General features: G+C 50.1%; 1 long non-coding RNA gene across 1 annotated transcript; it reads left to right on the top strand.

Moving 5' to 3' along the window:
* The first annotated feature begins 286 nt into the window (after positions 1-286).
* Positions 287-6,851, top strand: LOC142913281 (uncharacterized). Its single transcript, XR_012934597.1, has 4 exons — positions 287-693; positions 1,341-1,584; positions 2,292-2,633; positions 4,491-6,851. It is a non-coding gene; the product is annotated as an uncharacterized LOC142913281 (long non-coding RNA).
* Positions 6,852-15,102: the final 8,251 nt, after the last annotated feature.

Here is a 15,102-nt window from a genome sequence, read left to right as displayed (position 1 = left end):
CTTTTCCGACTACACACTTTTTAAAACAATGCTCTCCATAACTTTTACCCCGGGGTTTAAATATTGTTTTTGTGATTAACAAAAAAAACCCCGAAAGAGCGGGAAACATTGAACACCCTGCTCACTGATTGGTCCAAGCGGCACCCGGCCACCTCCCACCATCGCCTTCTCCTATTGGACGCTGCCTTTAGCAGCGTTGCGCTCCCATTGGCTTAGCAAACTCGGATCACGATTCGCGTTTCGTAATCATAGCTCGACACGATTCAGCACGAGAATGAATCGAAACAACGGAATCGCGTTCGAGTAAAAACATTTGATTTAAATATGGTACGTCAACAATACAACTTTTATTTTTTTTACATTTATTTACACCGGCGCGAATGCCAACGCGAGTTTTATTGTCGATGTTGAGTTTTGTAATTTCGTACTGTAAAAAAAAATTGCCTCAAAGTCGCTCCCGCCTCGGAGCCAATCGGATTTGGCGTCTCCCTTCCCACGTGACGCGAAGTTTTTTTGTTTTCCCGCCAATTTGTTTTGGCTCCTCCCCCTCACCCACCGCCATTTTTTTTAATTCGTGAGGGGGGTGCAGACGCCGGAAAATTTATTTTTGTTGCTCAATTAACGACGAGGACGACGAGGAGGAGGACGACCCGCTAGGAGTGTGAGGTCGCCACTTTTGAGAGAAAGCGTGAGGTAAAGAATGCCCTCTACCGTCCAGGTTGTGGCGTGCAAGTTTGGTGTTTAAGGGTTTGTGTTTAAGGGTTTGCCTTTAAGGGTTGGCGTTTAAAGGTTGGCGTTTAAGGGTTGGTGTTTAAAGGTTGGCGTTTAAGGGTTGGTGTTTAAAGGTTGGCGTTTAAGGGTTGGTGTTTAAAGGTTGCTTCTTAAGGTTTGGTGTTTAAGGGTTGGCGTTTATGGGTTGGCTTTTACGGGTTTGCGTTTAAGGGTTGATGTTTAAGGGTTTGTGTTTAAGGCTTGGTGTTTAAGGGTTGGTGTTTAAGGGTTGGTGTTTAAGGGTTGGTGTTTAAGGGTAGTGTTTAAAGGTTGGTGTTTAAGGGTTGGTGTTTAAGGGTTGGTGTTTAAGGGTTGGCGTTTAAGGGTTGGTGTTTAAGAGTTGGCTTTTAAGGGTTAGTGTTTAAGGGTTGGTGTTTTAAGAGTTTAAGAGTTTTCACGTTTAAACAGAGAGAAAGCGTGAGGTGTGTGTGTGTGATGGTGTGGTGATGTACACTCTGTGTGTGTGATAGTGTGGTGGTGTGCACTCTGTATGTGTGATAGTGTGGTGGTGTGCACTGTGTGTGATGGTGTGATGGTGTACACTCGTGTGTGTATGTCCTCTCCCGCAGCCAATCGGAGGCAAGTTCAGGGGGCAAGGGTCGCGAAATTTCAGAATTTGTCGATGGCCGCCTCGAAGGCCTCCACTTAGGCTGCGACTTTAACCATTTAACTTTACCACTTTAAACATTAAACTACAAATAAACAACGACTATACAACAGCTATACAACGACAACTAAACAACAGCACAACAACAACTTCTCCGGCGATGTCTACGATGGACGAAGTGAACTCGCGCGCCTCAGCTGCCCAAGGTTCGAGTGATTTTGAGGGCGAAATTTTTTTTTAATTTGTTTTAATTTATTTAAGTCGAAAAATGTTTTAAGTTTTTAATTTAATTTGGTCGAATTTTTTTTTAAATTTAAAGTCGAACATTTTTTATTTAAAGCTTTCGTGACTGCAGCCGCCCACACCTCCTGCACCACCACCACCACCACCCCAGCCGCCCACACCTCCTGCACCACCACCACCACCCCAGCCGCCCACATCTCCTGCACCACCACCCCAGCTGCCCACACCTGCACCACCACCACCACCCCAGCCGCCCACATCTCCTGCACCACCACCCCAGCCGCCCACATCTCCTGCACCACCACCCCAGCCGCCCACATCTCCTGCACCACCACCCCAGCCGCCCACATCTCCTGCACCACCACCACCCCAGCTGCCCACACCTCCTGCACCACCACCACCCCAGCCGCCCACATCTCCTGCACCACCACCACCCCAGCCGCCCACACCTCCTGCACCACCACCCCAGCCGCCCACATCTCCTGCACCACCACCACCCCAGCCGCCCACACCTCCTGCACCACCACCACCCCAGCCGCCCACATCTCCTGCACCACCACCCCAGTCGCCCACATCTCCTGCACCACCACCACCCCAGCCGCCAACATCTCCTGCACCACCACCACCCTGGCTGCCCCCCCTAACATCACGGCCCCCCCTTCCACCGCAGCGCCGGCAGCCCCCCCCTCGCGGCCGCGGCTCGTGACGCCGGTGCGCCGCTCGGCGCGGATCCACGCGGCGGGGGGGGCGGTGGGGGGGGGGGCGACCCCCCCGGGGAGGGCCCTGAGGGACGGCGACACGGTGGGAGGCATTGCGGAGCTGCTGCTGGCAGCGGCCTACGCGGAGGAGGAGGAGGCGGACGAGGTGGTGGTGCAGGAGGGCGCTGCTGGCAGGGGAGGGAGGGGGGGGGGAGAGGCGGCGTCACCGCACGAGGTTCCTGCTGAGGGCCAACGCGGCGCTGGGGGACAACGCCCCCCAGCAGCAGCAGCTCGGGCTACTGGGGGGCTGGGCGGTGAGCGGAGTGAGATGAGTGGTGGGGTGAGCGGAGGGGTGAGTGGAGGGGTGAGTGGAGGGGTGAGCGGAGGGGTGAGTGAGATGAGTGGAGGGGTGAGCGGAGGGGTGAGCGGAGGGGTGAGTGGGTGAGTGAGATGAGTGGAGGGGTGAGTGGGGTGAGTGGAGGGGTGAGTGGGTGACTGGGTGAGTGAGATGAATGGAGGGGTGAGTGGGGTGAGTGGAGGGGTGAGTGAGTGAGATGAGTGGAGGGGTGAGTGGTGGGGTGAGTGGAGGGGTGAGTGGGTGAGTGAGATGAGTGGAGGGGTGAGTGGGGTGAGTGGAGGGGTGAGTGGGATAAGTGGAGGGGTGAGTGGGTGACTGGGTGAGTGAGATGAGTGGAGGGGTGAGTGGGGTGAGTGGAGGGGTGAGTGAGATGAGCGGAGGGGTGAGTGGGGTGAGTGGAGGGGTGAGTGAGATGAGTGGAGGGGTGAGCGGAGGGGTGAGCGGAGGCGTGAGTGGAGGGGTGAGTGGAGGGGTGAGTGAGATCAGTGGAGGGGTGAGTGGAGGGGTGAGTGAGATGAGTGGAGGGGTGAGCGGAGGGGTGAGCGGAGGGGTGAGTGGAGAGGTGAGTGAGATGAGTAGAGGGGTGAGCGGAGGGGTGAGCGGAGGGGTGAGCGGAGGGTGAGCGGAGGGGTGAGTGGAGGGGTGAGTGGGTGACTGGGTGAGTGAGATGAGTGGAGGGGTGAGTGGGGTGAGTGGATGGGTGAGCGGAGGGGTGAGCGGAGTGGTGAGTGGAGGGGTGAGTGAGATGAGTGGAGGGGTGAGCGGAGGGGTGAGCGGAGGGGTGAGTGGAGGGGTGAGTGGGTAACTGGGTGAGTGAGATGAGTGGAGGGGTGAGCGGAGGGGTGAGTGGAGGGGTGAGTGGAGGGGTGAGTGGATGGGTGAGTGAGATGAGTGGAGGAGTGAGTGGAGGAGTGAGTGGAGGGGTGAGTGAGATGAGTGGAGGGGTGAGTGGAGGGGTGAGTGAGATGAGTGGAGGGGTGAGTGGGGGGGTGAATGGGGTGACTGGGTGAGTGAGATGAATGGAGGGGTGAGTGAGATGAGTGGTGGGGTGAGTGGAGGGGTGAGTGGAGGAGTGACTGGGTGAGTGGGGTGAGTGGAGGAGGGGAATGTTTCTGCAGCTGGCTGATGGCCTGTGGTGCTGTCCACCCCCCTATCTCCCCACCCCGGAGTGCCCTACAGTGCTGCCCTTAATTGCTACTCCCAACAGAACTTGCCACAAAAGTGTGCTGAGGCTACTGGGGGTGCCTTTGTCTTTGTATAGGCTGCCTGTCCTCTTCGCATCGCGTGTCACCGAGGCCACGTGGTTTGCTGTGCGTTTCAAGCTTTATTATCCAGCCACTCCGAGCGTAGCTGCCGTCACTACACACGCCACGTGATGGGGGCACGGCCACGCCCACTGGTGGGGGCACTGCCACGCCCACTGGTGGGGCACGGCCACGCCCACTGGTGGGGCCCCTCGGCGCGAGGGTTTCCCGACGTTCAATTGCTGACCAGGATCGGAGGTCAGAATGAAACCACCAGATTCTGATGTTTATTTCTGCATTCACAACCACAAACGATGAGGATCATCAACCTCGTCAACCTCGTCAACCTCGTCATCCTCCCCTAGGAGGGAGCTCGAGAGCGATGGGTGACAGGGTGAGCTCGGAGCGACCCCAAAAACTTTCACCGCTTTTGCTCGACTCACCATTACCGCCACCACATGGACAAACCCCGCACGCACGCAACAATATTTACACGCCGCAAGACAAAGGTCTACCACCACCACCACCACCCCCCCCCCCCTCTCTATCTCGCTCCCCCTACCCCATAGCTTGGAACAGACTGGCGAGCGACGTTTAGCGGCGTAGGCGGGCAGGGGGGCGCCCAGTAATCATCGCCAGCACCCGCAGCCACCTTAATCTCCCCTGTGGCGATGTTTACGATACGTACGGCGTGAAAGAAGTTCGACACGCACCACACGGCCGCCACCACTACCGCCATCACTACCGCCACCGCGTGTCACTGTAGACACATACACATAGACACACAGACACATAGACACACGCAGACACATAGACACACACAGAGACACAGACACACACAGAGACACAGACAAACACACGCAAAGACAGACACGCAGAGATACATAGACACAGACACACAAGACACATAGACACAGGCAGAGACAGGCACATGCAGAGCACGTAGACACACACAGACACACATAGAAATACACAAACAGACACACACAGACATACTCACAGACACATAGACACACAGAGACACAGACACATAGACAAACACACCAAGACAGACACACACGCAGAGATACATAGACACAGACACACACAAGATACATAGACACACACAGAGACAGACAACAACAACAACCGCCATTCGCCACTAAGTGGCGGTGACGTCACCACGACGCTTGTGCCAGGCTATGTGCACCCTGAGGCCACGTGAAGTGTCGAACGCCCGCTGGCAGGAGGTCACGGGGCAGACCCAGGTGCCACGGGTCGACTGACTGAGATGACTGGCTGATGCACCACCTGTGCCCCCTACTGTGCCAACCTGCTGTGCTTTAGCCACCCGGCGCTCTGCTCGCTGTTGTGAGCGTCGCTCCTCCGCCCTCCGTTGTTGTTGGAGAGCGACTGCCTCCAACTGCCCAGTAGCATCCTTCACGAGCCTCCTCCACAGAGGCCGATCTTGACACTGCTGGTACCAGTCATCGGCAAGTCCACTCAGCTCCACGTCCTCCTGTACCACATCACTCCATCTCTTCTCTAGCCCGTGCCGCGCCCGCTTAGCCCCCTCAATCCGGCCAAACAAAAGCTGTTTCGGCATGCGGTGGCTGGGCATGCGGGCTACATGACCCAGCCATCGCAGCCTTGCCTGCCGGAGGAGCTCACCGATGGGACCCTGCCCAGATCTTTCAAGGATTTGTGAGCTCCTCACACAATCCAGTCTGGTTAAACCCAGGATGGATCGTAGGCAGGCCAGCCTAAATGTTTCCAACCGGCGAAGATGTTCCATTAGGGGGGTCCACGTTTCGCAAGCGTAGAGAAGGGAGGGAATGACCGTGGCCGAGAAGACCTGAAGCTTAGTGCGGAGCGACAGACCAGGTAGCTTCCACACAGCGTTACGCAACCGATGAAAAGATATTGCCGCTCGACTGATTCGGAGTGAGACCTCTGCTGTTAAACTGGAGCCAGTCATAAGCACACTGCCCAGGTATGGGAAACTCTCCACTCTCTCCACAACTGCCCCATCACCGATTGGGAGTTGTGGGGGTGGAGTGTCCGATGGTACAAAATACCCAGGCAGGTGCTTAGTTTTGGTGGGGCTGATGGTAAGGCCCCACCTCTTAGTGGCACGCTCCAGTCTCAGCAGCAGCGTCTCCAACTCCTCCTCTGACTGAGCAGCTATTACCAAGTCATCAGCATACATAACGTGGTTGAGCAATAGGGAGCCATCCCTTGACCGCACCCGGGCATCGATTAGCCTCCCATTATATCTGTACCATATGGAGATTCCCCCGGTACAGCTATTGAAGGCTTCACGAACCACGTGGTCAAAATAGATGTTAAATAATGTGGGAGCCAGAGGACATCCCTGTCGCACCCCAAGGTGTACAGGGAATGGCTCTGACTCCCGGCCACGTAGTTTTACCCGGGCCCGCTCACCATCATGAAGGTCCTTAATGATCGTGAGCAGAGGGTCAGGTACTCCAAAAGCACGAAGAACGACCCAGAGCCCAGGCCTACTGATGGTATCATAGGCCTTGACCAGGTCAATAAAGCAGAGATGTAGGTCTTGTTGGAATTCCCTACACCTCTGCTGTAGCAGACGGACAGAAAATATGGCATCTGTGCAGGACCGCCCTTTCCTGAAACCGCAGACAGACACACACATAGGCACACACACAGACACATAGACACACACAGACACACATATAGAAATACACAGACATACTCACAGACACAGTCACACACACAGAGACAGACACACACACAGACAGAGGCGTGTGTCTGTGTGTGTGTGTCTGCCAGGATGAGTAAAAAAAAGGTGTCGTCTATCGACTTGGAAATAATCCCACGGGAACGCTGTCTCGAGAAAAAGATGACCGATAAAAGTGTTTTGAAGTTATATCCGTTGACTTGTGAACCGAATAAATCCCGTGTTCTTCACACATTGAGTCTCGTCATCGTTTTTCTTTTCTTACCTATAAAAGGCATTTTTTCTGTGTGTCTGTCCGTCTGTCTGTCTCTGTGTGGACGCACACTTGCTCGCGAACCGTGGAGTTTACTTTTTAAAAAAGTAGCCGGGTACCACACCGTAAGCCCCGTGGTGAGCCAGCGCCATTCCGTTTTCCCATCCGTAAACTTTAAAAGTTGTTAAATTAACAATTTAGTGCTATTTCGCATTATTTAAGTATTTCCTTGCACCGCTAAAGCTGCCCGGGGGTTGCCCCTAGCAACGCTCGCGCGTCATCGTTGGAGGGTGGGGGGGGGGATTTCTCATTCGCGTTCAAAATGGTTTTACTTAACTTGATTCCTCTGTCGTGGTCAAATGTTGTGATAAAAATTTCGTCTACTTCCCGTCATGCAATCAATTCCACATTTTGCACACGGTACTCAGATCCGGTGACAATGCATGCCTGTATCAAAATCGGCATCAATTAATTGGCTCCCTTAAAACGATTAACATTTTGTATGGACGCCTTATTATTCTTATATATTTGTGTGTAGGTCAAAAACGCCGCGGTCTCTAAACTGTGGAATCGCCTCGCCTGCTCCGTGTGAACGAGTTACGGGCACCCTCACTCCACACAAAGAAAAGTTATACATTGAAGATTGATTTATAAAATAACCAATTAATTCAAGTAAGCGTTGATGTGTGAGCAGGCGCCGCATCATTGACGTACTTCTTGACGGTGAGTTGAACGAAGTTGTGACAAAAAAGTTATTAAACTTCATTCCTCTGTTTGATGTCGTGGTGAAATCTTGTACTCACGATGTCGTCCACTTCCCGTTGTCCAATCGAGTTCTTTACTTTTTAGTGCACTTTAAAATAAAAACCTTTTTAAAAGGAGTTTTTCACTATTCAAAAGCCACCACAACCATTTCAATGCTACGACGTTTGGGCAATTATAATTGAGTTAATAAACATTCTTGTCATAACCATTCTTGTATTACTATCCGAGTGTCTACCCTTAATTAACTCCTGTCTGGTTCTCATGAATTAACCAAAGCAGCATTACATTTTTGTGAACAAGGCTGAGGGTTCAGAGCATATACATTCTAATCTCAAATCATCAGTGACGTCAATAACTGGAACAGAAGAGTATTCTTGGTTTTTCGGTAAAGTCACCTCGTAGAAGGGAAACAATAAAATAATAAAAATATAAAACAATAAAATTCTCACGACGTTTCGACTGCAACACAAGAAGCAATCATCAGGTGTGAAAACCACAGCAAGAAAATTTCAAAAAAATTATTGCTGTGGTTTTCACACCAGAAAATTGGAAAAAAATTATTGCTGTGGTTTTCACACCTGATGATGATTGCTTCTTGTGTTGCAGTCGAAACGTCGTGAGAATTTTATTGTTTTATATTTGTATTATTTTATTGTTTCCCTTCTACGTGGTGACTTTACCGAAAGAACCAAGAATATGAATCCCTGCAGTCACGAAAGCTTTAAATCGAAAAATGGAGCAGATGTGTTATATTATCTTGTCTTTGTGAAACACAGATAAAAAGAGGCCTTCAACATTGATTGTGCCTTTGTACCGACAGTTGCTGAGTGGTCCAGTGCCATCACCATCAGAATCCATGGTCAATCCACTGCTGGATGAGGTTCTCAAAAAGCTCTCACCATCTCCCGAGATCCCGAAAAGTAATTAATCCACCCAGTACCTGCAGATGAACTCATCAGCTGATATCCCGTCGTCTCGATGGGCATCCTATTGGCCGCATTCCATTCCTTGGCTGTCATTCCATCACTATCCTCAACCAACCATCGGCCAACATTCCATAACAGAATTAAACCAAGGGAGAGTATTTGAAAGGATGCGATTAATTCACCCACCCATGGGATACGGGTCCATAATAGCAAATCATTACAGTCGCAGGCGCACGGCGAATTGTAACGATGGAGACACTACAGCACGCCGTCGATTTGCGGTGCGACGATGCAATTAACTGAGCTCGATTTTTCGATTTAAAGCTTTCGTGACTGCAAGGATCCATCTTCTTTGGTTCTTTCGGTAAAGTCACCACCACGTAGAATGAGAATAAAATAATAAAATAACACAATAAAATTCTCATGACGTTTTGGCCACAACACAAGTGGCCTTCTTCAGGTGAAAGGAACAGACCTGTCGGGACGACAGAGCTTCAATGAACATTGTGTTATTTTATTGCTTTATTTTATTATTTTATTCTCATTCTACGTGGTGACTTTACCGAAAGACCCAAAGAAGATGAATCCTTGAGGTCACGAAAGCTTTAAAATCGAAACTCTTCCAGGCTTCACGCGGGCCGAACGAGCGGCATGCAGGAAAAAAACCATCACAACCATTATTAGCGCGGACGTCCAGAATAAAAAACCAACTCGTTCAAAAACCCCAAAACATGGCAACCCTCCTGGCTTTGGCGTTCCTCGGAAGACACCTGTTTCATCGACAACCGCATCAGAACACCACCAGGCCGATGCGCACCCGAATTGATCCATCAGCGACTGACACGGGGACTGCGTCGCGATCGTCACGTGGATGGTTCAATCGTCGCGGGCAACAATCGCCTTGGCGCGTCGTCTCCGCGGCGTCGATACAAAAAAAAACGACTTGGTGAGAGGTCAACGGCGTTTGTCCTTTTAGAAACACTCGTCCCTGCCGCGCGAGTGTGGAATTTCCACTTAGGTGTGAGAGGGCGCACCGACTACCTGCCAGTGGTTTCACATTCAGTCCGCCAGGGGGCGAAAACGGATTGGGCATCAGACAAAGCTGTGCCTTCAATAGTAGGTTCGGTTCATATTCTTAGCTCTTTCGGTAAAGTCACCACGTTGAAGGGAAACAATAAAATAATAAAATATATATAAAACAATAAAAATTCTCACGACGTTTCGACCATAACACAAACGGTCGTCATCAGTTCAGTTTTATTCAGTTTCAGTTTATTTTGGTATAGCCCTGTGAATTCTAGATTTGAAGCTTTCGTAAGGATCCATACTCTTTGGTTCTATTCGGTAAAGTCACGTAGGTAAAAAATAAAACAACAAAAATCACGACGTTTCGGCCACACCTGATGAATGCTGCTTGTGTTGTGGCCGAAACGTCGTGATTTTTGTTGTTTTATTTTTTACCTACGTGGTGACTTTACTGAATAGAACCAAAGAGTATAGCCCTGTGAGCCATCCGGCTCTTGAATCGGAGTGCAACCACAACAAACAAAAACACTAAAACACGAACAAGAAAAACATCTTAAAGTGACTACTTTGTGTTGACTGTGCAAAACAGAAAATCCATGGAAAACAAAAACCAGCAAAAATATTCCTGAAAAAATCACCGTACACCACCAACGCTGTGTGCAAAAAATCCCAGTGGGATGCAAGTCAAACAACAACAACAACCACTACAACAAAACAAAACATGTCCAACGAGGTTGTTGTTGTGTGTGTGTATGCAGGGGTGTATTACCACTCGGGAGACAAAGGCGGCCGGGCGTGGTGCTGGCCACCCACCCCCTCGTGTGATGTGCCGGCCTTCATCGGCGCCACTCGACAATGGCACTTCCCCCTAGAGTGTGTTAATGCTGTACAAGGGATACTTGTGTGTATCTATTATGGGGGGAGTGGTGGGTGCAGTAGCGAGACAACTACACTATGTACCCCAGCGAGCCCAGTTCCATTCCCGGCCACGGCTAACACGAGTGAGGGATTCTGTTCGTCCCGGTCCTGGGTCTCCCCTGGGTCTACTCGGCATGGGGAGACAAAGGCGGCAAACGGGAATGGAGTTGGCCACGCCACCCTTCCCTGTGCCGCGCGGGCCTTGAGAATCGCCGTCCACCCAGCAGCACGTCCCACCGGCCAATCAAGTCTGGGGCCTGCAGGCGGGGGAGACGCGGTGGCTGTGGTAAGGGCTGACCCCGGTGTCTTGTGCGCATGGCCAAGATTTGCATATACCACGATTCAGAGGCGGAGCCAGTCAGAGCGTGTCGCTAACCGATGGCATCCGGTTCAACAGCCCGACTCTCTCAAAATCATTCTTGAAATTTACATTTGTTGAATGTCACCCCGGGCTGAAAATCCTGGCTCCGCCCCTGCCACGATCGCCACCCGCCGAGCTTAAAGGTCGAGAAGGGATTGGCTGGAGGCCCTGTCAGGACGGGCAGATCGTGTAGCACGACGGGAGGGTGGGGTGGCTGTGGGGGATGACAGGGTGCAAGTGGTCGCGTCACCGCCCCCGTTGGGTCGTCAAAGACATAATCACGTGACATTCTCTCCTGGTTTGTTTTAGTTTAATTTATTTTGGTGTAGCCCTGTGAGCCATTCGGCTCTTGAATCGGGTGCAACCACAACAAACAAAAACACGAACAAGAAAAACATCTTACAGTGACTTTGTGTTGACTGTGCAAACAGAAAATCCAGGAAAAAACCATCAAAATATTCCGGAGATAGCACCGTACACCACCAACGCTGTGTGCAAAAATCCCAGTGGGATGCAAGTCAAACAACAACAACAAGACAACTAAGATTAAGGCCATCAGTCTAACAAGGCCCGCGTGTCATTGGAACACACGGGCCGTCGCGGATACACGATTGTGTTGCCGTCACGTGACACGTCCGGCACAGTCACGTCGCAGCCCCGTGTCGAGCCATTAACAAGAAAGCAACACGTCACACGATTGTGTCACTGCCACACTGCCGGTGCAGCAGCACCAAATAACGAGCAATTACATGTCGTAGAATCCATTGTTGTAAAGTGATTCCTGGACGAATTGTGCATTATAAATGTCAATTATTTTTTATTACAATTCCCCCATTGTAATAAGACGGGTTTTTTTTGTTCTTATTTTTGTTGTTTGTTGTGGTTGCACCCGATTCAAGAGCCGGAAGGCTCACAGGGCTATACCAAAATAAACTAAACTGAACCCACGTCTATGCTCCTGGCCTTCAACACAGCAACATGAACCCTACAAGTCTTGTGGGGGGGTGGGGACCTCCCTTGCAGTTTGCAGCGGCACGGCTGAGACGCTTGACTGAGAGGTACTCACTTGATGACTCCCACTAGCAAAGAAACCTCGTGTGCAATGTCTCTGAAGCATCGGGAATTAACGTAGCATTTGCCCGGCCAACATAAGACGCAGATCCCCCCCGTGGTAATCTTTAACAGACTGTTGGGGCAAGTGCCCGTTAGCGAGCACCTCGGAAGCAGAATGTTTATTTACACTGGAGAAATCCGATGATTTCAGATGTCCAGTAGGCGCACGGGGTGAGAACGTTAAAACAACACAAAGTAGAACACGTGATGGTAGTGCAAAGTACAACAATGGTAAATAAATCGCCCACACACACACGCAACTAAACCATCCCCGTCCTACCAGGCAAAGCCCACTGAACTGCTATTCACTTATTTTACAGAAGCGATTTGGCCTATGAGGGTCGACTGACTGAGATGACTGGACAATGCACCGCCATTGCCCCCTACTAGACACACACACAGTGTGTGTGTGTACGTACACACAGTGTGTGTGTGCACGTACACACAGTGTGTACATACACACACAGTGTGTACACACACACAGTATAGACAACAATGTCCACGTTGTTGTTGCTGAGTTAACGCACACAAGGGAGGGGCAATGTAAAATGAAGCTAAATCAACTTAAACTCCTTCCCCGCTCTGTGATGTCCCCACTCAGCATGACCTCATCGGCAAGAAGTGCCAGCGGGAAGAGTACCTCGCTAGTGACGTCATGTCACCAAGGTATTCACACTCCCCCAACCCCGTCCACAGCGCTCTTGAGCGTGATGTCACTTCCGCCTGGGTCACTGCCGATATCAATCCAGTGGCAATCCTTATTTGAGCAAAGCTACGCCCAGTGACTGTGGTTCATTAACATAATGTATTCGTTGAAGCCGTCGGGTTCAGCAGCCATGCCCCATCCCTCGACATATGGCCAGTTAACATTAACATAATTTATTCAGTTACAGAGCCGCTCTTTACGAGAGGGGCGTGTCTCTTACCCCGGAAGTGACGTTCTGTTACCTGCTTACACGCGTGACGTCATGAGGTAACAGGAGGCTGCCGATCCACGCTTGCACTGAAATCCGAGGTGAGAAATTCTCATGGTGGTGGTTGTTGTTGTTTACCAAGGTAGAGCCTCTCTCTCTCGTAGGGATGTCAGTTGAGTAGCAGCGAGCATGGGAATCGATGTCCAGGTTGGAACTTTACAACGCGGGGCCTAGCCACGCGGGGCCTTGCCTCCTGCCCTCGCCTGATTGCATTCAATTTTCGATTTAAAGCTTTCGTGACTGCAATGATTCATCTTCTTTGGTTCTTTCGGTAAAGTCACGTAGAATGATAATAAAATAATAAATTGATAAAATAAAATAACACAATAATATTCTCACGACGTTTCGGCCACAACACAAGCGGCCTTCATCAGGTGAAGGGGGCGAGACTGTCTGGTAGGACAGCGCTGGAGTGAAAGAGCCACGAAAGAGCCACGTTCAGATACGGCCTTTAAGCCTGGTGCTGAAATTTGAGGCTTAAAGGCCGTATCTGAACGTGGCTCTTTCACTCCAGCGCTGTCCTACCAGACAGTCTCGCCCCCTTCACCTGATGAAGGCCGCTTGTGTTGTGGCCGAAACGTCGTGAGAATATTGTGTTATTTTATTTTATCAATTTATTATTTTATTATCATTCTACGTGACTTTACCGAAAGAACCAAAGAAGATGATTGCATTCACTTTCATTATCTCGCTTAAGTTTAATTTGTCTTCACCCGGCTCGCCACTTTGTAACTTTGTTTTATTGTAAATATTCACGCAGTTTTTATTTTCGTTCTTTTGTTACCAGGCCAAGCCCGCTTGAGCTGCTATACCGCTCTTGTTATCAGAAGCGACCTGCCCACAACAACACAAGGTGAGGCTTTGTCAACGTGTGTGAATGTTTTGACTTAAAACTTTGGTGACTGCAGGCATTAATATTCTTGGTTCTTTCGGTAAAGTCACGTAGATAGAAAATAAAATAATAAAAATAAATGAAAAATAAAAAATTTAAAATAAAGCAAAAAAACCCACGACGTTTCGATCGCAACACAAGTGGTCTTTATCTTATTAAATTTAATCTGTTATTTTTATTTTCTATCTACGTGACTTTACTGAAAGAACCAACAATACGTGCGTCAATGTATCTATCGGTCAAAGACGCTAAGCGCGTGCCGCTGTTGACTCTGAATGTGTGGAGGGGAACACCTTCACCACGGGGAGAGAGAGACAGAGACACGGATAGCCTCGGCTATGTTGATTGATCCTCGATTCATTACTTGGTGGAGTGAGGAAGAATTAATGCTGAGCAGATGAAGGTAGCCAGGCATGGTTCTGGTCACACCGCCACCTGTTTACTCATGGCAGTGTGTGACAGTGTCAAGTTTGTGTTTGCAGTAAAGTCTATTAACTATTGCACACGGAGGTTATATCAAAACAATAATTTATTTTTGTTTTCCTCTGGGACTCTTTATAAGAATGGAAACAGGAGGTGAACACAGCACACACATGCAGCTGAAGTCGGAACTGTTCATCCCAGCATTCAAGGACATCTGCGCCTGGATTCACACCTCTAACTTGCGATTGAACATTCATTTCTGCATTTCTGCATAACACAAATAGTATTGTTTTCAACACCCTTTGCTATGTCAGCTGAATTTAGCTCTCATAAATATTCATTTTGTAGTCAGACAGCCGAAATTGTGTGCTCGGAGTTTTGAGTTAACATTCATCTTGGAAGATATGAATGCTTCCAGGCATATTTATGACATTTGCCCTTTCATTGTGTGCCATAACAGCCCGTGGAGAGAAACCCTTCAGGTGCACTCTGTGCGAGAAGGCATTTGCACGTTCATCAAATCTGATGAATTTGAGAAAAATTTTCACTACATCATGAATATATTAATAAGTATAGACGTGTAAGTCACGTGTGCATTCCTCTGTACCTGACGTGTAGATGGTGTGGATATGGCTCCCTATTGCTCAACCACGTTATGTATGCTGATGATTTGGTAATAGCTGCTCAGTCAGAGGAGGAGTTGGAGACGCTGCTGCTGGGACTGGAGCGTGCCACTAAGAGGTGGGGCCTTACCATCAGCCCCACCAAAACTAAGCACCTGCCTGGGTATTTTGTACCATCGGACACTATCACCCCCACAACTCCCAATCGG

The sequence above is a fragment of the Petromyzon marinus genome, unplaced genomic scaffold (assembly GCF_048934315.1).
Source record: "Petromyzon marinus isolate PM22_M1 ecotype Great Lakes invasive population unplaced genomic scaffold, UKy_Petmar_22M1.pri1.0 PM_G_Scaffold_24, whole genome shotgun sequence".
NCBI lineage: Eukaryota > Metazoa > Chordata > Hyperoartia > Petromyzontiformes > Petromyzontidae > Petromyzon > Petromyzon marinus.
The sequence above is the reverse complement of the archived record's forward strand: the minus strand, read 5'-3'. Positions and strand labels throughout refer to the sequence as shown.